This window comes from Tursiops truncatus, chromosome 18 (assembly GCF_011762595.2).
Source record: "Tursiops truncatus isolate mTurTru1 chromosome 18, mTurTru1.mat.Y, whole genome shotgun sequence".
NCBI classification, from domain to species: Eukaryota; Metazoa; Chordata; class Mammalia; order Artiodactyla; family Delphinidae; genus Tursiops; species Tursiops truncatus.
Window position 1 is genome coordinate 55880128 of NC_047051.1, and position 7603 is coordinate 55887730.

The window sequence follows — 7603 nt, forward strand, 5'->3', positions numbered from 1 at the left end:
AAAGTCAAATTCCTGTAACCAAAAACAAACAAATGAATGAATGTGTTATGTGTATACATACAATATAAATTATGCTGATTGTTCTGCTTCTCTAATTAAACCTTGAGAGATATACCCAGTTTTTATCTTTAACATGAACTCTCCTCTGCAATCTTCACTGATATACAACCAGCCTACTCCAATCAACACTTTAAATTTATCATATTCAGGTCAAAACTTCTAAATTTTACTCCAAAACTACTGTTTCACATACATGCTCATGTCAATAAAGGGATATTTCAACCTCTTTAGTTCCTCAGGTTTGGGAACATCTTTGATTTTGCTCTTTATCTCGCACTCACCATCCACCTATGACTTCTCTAGCAAATAAAATTTCAAGCTCATCCATGTATTTATTTCACTTTACATACTAATGAAACAATAGATTAATTAATGTGCTCCACAATGTTTCTTGACTACCAAAGGATCTTACAAGTTTACAATTATATTTTTAAAACTATAGGATATAATATTTCTCTTCAGCAGCTTAAAATCTAATTGTGGAAGAAAAAAATCCAAACAATAACAGCGGCAACATCTAGATTTTGAGTAAGTTTAATTAAAGATGAAGAAGAGGGAGGAAGAGGAGGATGAGGAGGGGTAAAGAAGAAAAGAGGAAGAAAAGGAGAAGATTTCAGACACATAGCTATGTAAATAGAAACAGGCTGGAGTTTTAAAGGCGCATATTGTGGATTGTGAGCTAAACCTTGACCAACAAATATGGTTTGGGTGAAAAGAAAGACAGGGAAAAGGCATGCCAATCTGAAGCACTAAGGATAAAAGTGCAAGAATAGCAAGGACTGCCAAAGGACTGAACACATGGACAGTGTGCAAGGTTAAATGATCAAGTTAACATAATACAGTTAATACAATCATGGTGCTAACAAGTACTTCAGTTAAAGATGACCTTTACCTACCAGCACATATACCATTAAGTTGATCTTATCTTAGAAGCAATTATATACTAAAGGTCATTTTATTCTTTATTTTAAATGAATTTCTAATGATCAGTATATCTTAGTTTTATTTCTAGCAGCGCTTCTTTTCAGCGTATTATGGAGTACGCTAGTACTCTTAAAATAATCCTTACCTTGGTCATTCCAAATAGAGTCAACATGCTTATTTTGCTGTTTTGATATATTTTAGATGTTGGGGAATTGGATATTGAAACAAAATAGAAAGTTTATAAATGAATGCACTAGGCCTTTGTAATCATAGGGGGTGGGTAAAACTGATAAGTTTGCTGATAAAAAAAGTAGTTATATGTAAAGTTGACTTCCAGAATGTTCACAGAATTATTTTTAAGTATCATAATAAAAGTTCATGAACTTGTGCCTCTATAAGTTAGAAAGCTGAATACAAGCAGCAAGGTATTCAAACAAACTTCTTTCAAGCATAGTTTCATTAACTCAAATTTCACTTCACAAGTTTACAAGATAAGTTTTCCCAAATCTTTTATTCAAAAAAATGAAAGCAATGACTTGGGATTGTTCCATTGGAGGAAAGAAAGCCCATATAGAAAACTTCTGGGAAGTAGCCTGTGCTTCCTATGAGCAAATGTGAAATTTGTACCTTTACATTACTTTATGATTTTGGATTTCATTAAATGCTTTGTTTTCTGACCAGGGCTAGTAAAGATTCTGATTCTGCGTAAGGCTGTGTAAAGCTGATTTAGTGCACCTGGCAGGTGGTGTTCTACGTTGGGCTAGCAAAACTGGCAGACTTTATGGCTGAATATTCAGAGCCTTCTTGACTTGAGAAAGTTGGGCTTTCATAAAAAATATACTGTTAAGTATTTCTCAGGAATTATATTTTCTTTGTGTATACAGTTTTTGTGAGAAATATATTATCCATTCAAAATTTGATTTGTGAACTTCTGCTCCAGTGATCAGTAAAAATTTTAAATTCTTAAAAAAAGTTTTTTCTTCATCAATAAATGGATCTTTATAACAGAGATGAGGATGAGACAAGAGAGACATATAAGTTAACATTAATTTATAATCAAATGAATTACAGTAAAGGAATTAGAGAAAGTCTCTTAATAATCCAAATAAGATATCAGACTACAGTTTTTCATGTTAGTAAATGGGGGATGGTGAGAAGGAAGAAAACAATAGTTGAGTTGTGACATAGAAAGAGAGAAGTCCTATACTTCTGAGTCCTTGATATGTGCCAGACACTTTACACATAATTTCTCATTGTTTGTTACATTGATCTTAATTGTATAAATAATTATAAAGTGGGAATTCTAAGTCATTATGACAAAAAGCCTAGATAAGGGTAGAGCCTTAAATCTACTTGTTTGATAATATTCTGAAGGGTACTCAATGAAAATACTGGAGGGTGCTTAAGAAAAAATGGAAACAGAAAATATATTCTCAACAAATTAGGAAAGCAGAATCAAAATCATAAAGAGAGAAGAAAAGAACAACTCCCTTCATTCTGTCCCATACAAAATATTTATCACACATGGACTGGGCTAAAAAACATTAAAATATCAAATATATACCATATATAGATATACACATATAAAATGTGTGTATGGATGCATGTGCACGTGTGTGTGCATGTGCCCGTGTGAGAATTTAGGCAGGATGGCTGATATGTTTAATATTTCTACATTTTCTAATCATTTGGAATCAACTTAACATTATGATATTTGCAAAGCATAAGCTGAATTCTTTAAACTAGTGATTAGCATGTTTTCTGTTTTACTAGGCAGGAGTATATAAATGAGCAATTAATATAGTGTTGATATATAGCTATATAGCTATATATTCCATTATCTGGAATCGTTTCAACTAGGTACTTCATGCACAATAATGAAGGCTATAAGCCTGACTCAGTCACTTCAAACAGAAAATGTTTTGCCCCAAAACACAAAATAGTATTTTGTAAAATGAATTTCTCTCCCTTTTTTTTTTTCTGCAATATCTCCTGTGCTTTGATATTTTGGGCTCACACATTTAAAACTGCACTTAAGCAATAGTGAAAGCTTTTGGAAAATTAGGAATTCAGTAATAGCCACTTGAAATATTTTCCACAGTATAAAAATATTTACAAAAATTTTACTAGTTCTACTTAAACTCTTTAAATACACACTTCTGGATTTTTATATAACTTTTAAGAGGGGGGAAAAAGAAAATTGCACTTTGATACCTTTAGCTACAGTCAGATTTGGGGTATGATATAATCACTACAGAATTACTATCAGAAAAAACCTGACCAAAAATTTTGACTTAGACCTGAAGGTGTCTGTCAAGGGCACATATCCGAGAGATGCTGAGCCATGACAATATTAGCACATTTATTGAGTGTTTACTATGTTCTAGCTAGCTACCCACACACTCTACACATTTAACTTATAGTACCTTGATTTTGGAAATACAGAAATGGAGGCAAAGTTGAGTTTGTAACTTCTTCAAACCAAAGTCACAAAGCTAATAAATGTTGGAAACTGGGTTAAAATCCAATCTCCAACATATTACATATGCTGCAGTGGTTGCCTTTCAAAAGGGATGTGGGGACCACACATAGATACAGTTTTAGCCAGGTTGAAGATGATACTGTCTTCTTTGTATTTCTTTTCCCAGTCTCTGCTTCCTGTTTTTATCCTGTCTTCCCAATTCACTCTAGGTAGATCTGCAACTAAAAACACACTGTAGGATAGCATCTTCAGAGTTCTGTTTTCATAGTAACTAGAATTGTGAAAGTTACCATTCCAATGAATACTTTAGTAGAAGTCAGGATGAAAAGAAATGAAAAACAGAAGTTCTGTAAAGATATTAATTTCTCCCAATGAACATAAACTGTGGCAGGAAATAACAGGAGATTCCCATTCTCTATATTGTCAATATCTGAATGGGGAGGAGTTTAAGTAAAAACAAGGCCATTCATTGTCAGACCTTCAATATGGCAAACTACCAGTACTTTTAGGATCTTAAAGTTCAGACATTTAACAACCTGCTCTCCATTTAGGCAATTTATTCCTTGTGAAAGGAAGATTGGCAGGAAGGAAAGAAAGCAAAACCCTCTGTTAATCCAAAGAAAAATAGATCCTGGGCACTAAGTGCACAATCTTCTATCATGTTATCCTGACAAGACACTTTATACATGGAAAGAATCATTTACAGGACAAAGGGTAATTGAGATATTGACCTTAACCACGCCTTGATCTTAGAAACCTGTCTACTTGCTATACAGTCCCCATGGCAGCTGTGCCTATTTATTATTCTTTCAAAAAAAAAGATCCCTCTGGATTGTCAAAGATTGAGTGTCTACACAATATAAAATTCATAAATACACACTTGGGATAAATTCTCAACTAGTGTTGACAGGCTTTTAACACCTTTTGTAGGTGTTAGAAATAAGGTAAAAGCAACATGGAGTTGCTACTTGTGAAGAAGTTACTTAAATCATTATCAACTGATCCCCTACCGATCTTTTCACTCATGTTTTTGATCATAAGGTTACAAAGAAAGTGCAGTTCTAGTCCTATGTGGAAGTCCTTAAGAATAATTTAAAGATTGTGGGCCACTCTAAAGGCATATAACATTTCATTTTTAATCCTGAGTTGAAGGAACAATACTCTCCAGTATTTAAAACGGATTTCTTCAATGTTAACTATCCATTAAGTTAGAAGGAAAGAAAACATATGTATTTATTCTTTAAATATTAGACAGCATGTCCATTTCTAAAAGAGATGTGGATTTAAGTTTGACATAATAGCTTGAAAGCTTTCTTTAAAAAATCAGAAGATAAAGCTTTTTATAACAAAGACAGCAATCACAGATCTCAATTATTTGTGTAATGTTTTTTAAAAGATTAAATAATGTGTGTGTGTGTGTGTGTGTGTGTGCTTGGGTGGGACTGGAAAAAATGGTTAATATACATGTGGTTGTGGTTAATATAAATGCAATGGCAAAGGAAAACTGTTGATTAAGTTTTTTATATCATGTGCTAAGAAATTGAATGGAATTTTACATAGTTGTTTTCTCATTAAATCCTCACAGAAGAACTTTGGGGTATTGTGTATTACCTGACTTTTACTGAGAAAAAAGACACTGAATGATTAAATATATTTTTACACATCACAGATCACTGAAATTCAAAAATTCAAACTCTCACTTTAAAGCCTGTATTTTTCTCTAGGTCATGTATTGCTATCTGCGTCACGTAGCTTTCATGCCACTGCTTCAGTCACAGCCCTACATCATTGTTTAGCTAGTCCAAATCTCTGAATTGATATGTTAAAAAAAATCAATGAAATTGTATTTTAATCTCACCATTTTTCTTATTGTAAAATGGAAGTAATTATCCATAACCTGTCAATATCATATCTCTTTAAACAGCAATTGTGACAATAGTATGAGAAATTGTAAGCATTTTACAAATTCTAAGATGATAGGAAGTGTAAGATGTCATACTTAAATTATTTGTATTCCTTTGTTGTCATATTTGAAATTTTTTTTATTCTTTAACAGTATTATACAAATGATGTCTGACCTGTGTTCCTGATTAATATTCATAAAAATCTTCTTTGGGTAAGATATTGTTCACAACATAATAATCATAACAATAAGGCAATAAAGGAGAAAATGGTTATCTGGTATGATCAGCACTTTAAATCTCTTATTTAGAATATATGTCTTTTAGTTCCACTCCAACATGTCATAATGAGACTAAAAAGGATGAATTTTTCTGCCTTTTTCCAGTTTATGAGTATTTCTAGACATGCTAATCCTCTTTACTGTTAAGACTCCTATTGGTTATCTGAAGGGCATTTTAAATCTCACTTTCTCAAAATTTGAAACTCAAAAACGCTTTTGTTGATAGTATTTCTCACTTTACAAGGGAAAGCAGCATATTTCAGGTAGTGAAATCAATGTTTCTGGCATCCCAACTTCACAGATTTTAACTTATGTTTCATTGGCTCAATATTTAGAGTATTTATGAATCATATAGTCTTAATTCCCAATTTTTAACCTATGTTCTGAATAGTTGTAGTAACTGTATATAACAACAAATATGTAGCTACCATATAATAATAATAATATATGGAAATGTTTAAGGTTGCTTTATACCCATTATTTTTTGTGGGAGAAGAGGAGCTGTATGACACCAAATGATCAAGATTGCTTTATCATGTTTGCATATTCTACCTGCTGACATTTAGAGTTGATTTGTATGTTTAGAGATGAGAAAAAGAAATTAATAGAGATATTTGTGAAATTCTGATAGGGAAGTATGGCTTGTAGCTGTGGCAGGGCTATCTTAGTGTAAGCTTTTATATGAAGGACCACAAGTGATAAACTTTTGCAGAATATCAGAGATAAAGCCATTCTTCCCACCTCTTCATAAAAGTTATCAATGTTTGAATACAAAGAATACTTAGAAATTTTAGCAGCATCAGTAAAAAGTAGACGGTGCATGAAAGCTAGTATGCCAATCATGGACACTGGAAACAAGGAGGCTTTTCAAACAACTTTGTGAGCAGTAGACACAGATAAATGCAGTCAAAATTAGAAAGGAGAAAGAAAACTGACTTTAAGGTGAATATAAGGGACAGGCTGTTTTTTTGAGTGTATGTGAGACACTTCATTGTCAACTCTCATTAGAACTGGAAGAACACACTAAGAGATGTCTAATTCCCAACAATAAATTTCTGGAGGGCACCATAATTCGAGCACAAAATGGACATATGACCTTGTTTTGTGGTCACAAGCAACATTCTAGTTAAAAGAGTGTTAACAGTAGTTACAACAATCATACAAGAAATTATTGAGGCACTATATTTAAGATTCAACATACACTTTCTGTTTTACAGACATTACCTAATGTCTGATTAATAGAAATTAATCATATGAAATGAGTATTGCTATCACTATATTACAGAAGACTTTGAAATTCAGAGATATCAATTTGTCCATAGCAAATAAATGGTAGTCAGGATTAAAATCAGTTGCTCTTATTCTAAACATTGTGCTTTTAATAAGCATTACTATAAAATTTGGACTCGGTGCATTTTAACACATGAAAAGTACTTGTTTTCTACATCATACATTACAGCTTAAAGCAACTGACAAAACTGATGTAATGTAGGCTGAAATTGGAATAAAGTAGAATATAAAGAGAATATTTATGTATATATCCTCTCTCATTAGAAACTATGTTTGATCATGTAAAATTAAAAAGAAAAAAGATTTTTACCTGTAGCTCTAACCAGTTGATATTTCATTGTCCAGACTGCATCATATGCCCACTTATATATGCAAGGAAGAATGAGAAATGTATTTCTCCCAAGTGACCACACTGGCAGCTAGTATTCTCTGCTACATAGTGCAAATGACAAGTGGGCAGGGGAAATATAGATAGAAGATAGATACATAGATACATAGATAGATGTAGATTCAGAAGCTATGAAGTATGAATGCTTAAAGTATATATTTTAAAAATAAATCTCAATAGAAATAAAGCAAAATAAAATAGTGACATATTTTTCTCTTATGAAATTGCACAGCTTTTATTTTTGTCAATGTTGCTATTGTTGTTTTACTCTTAGTTT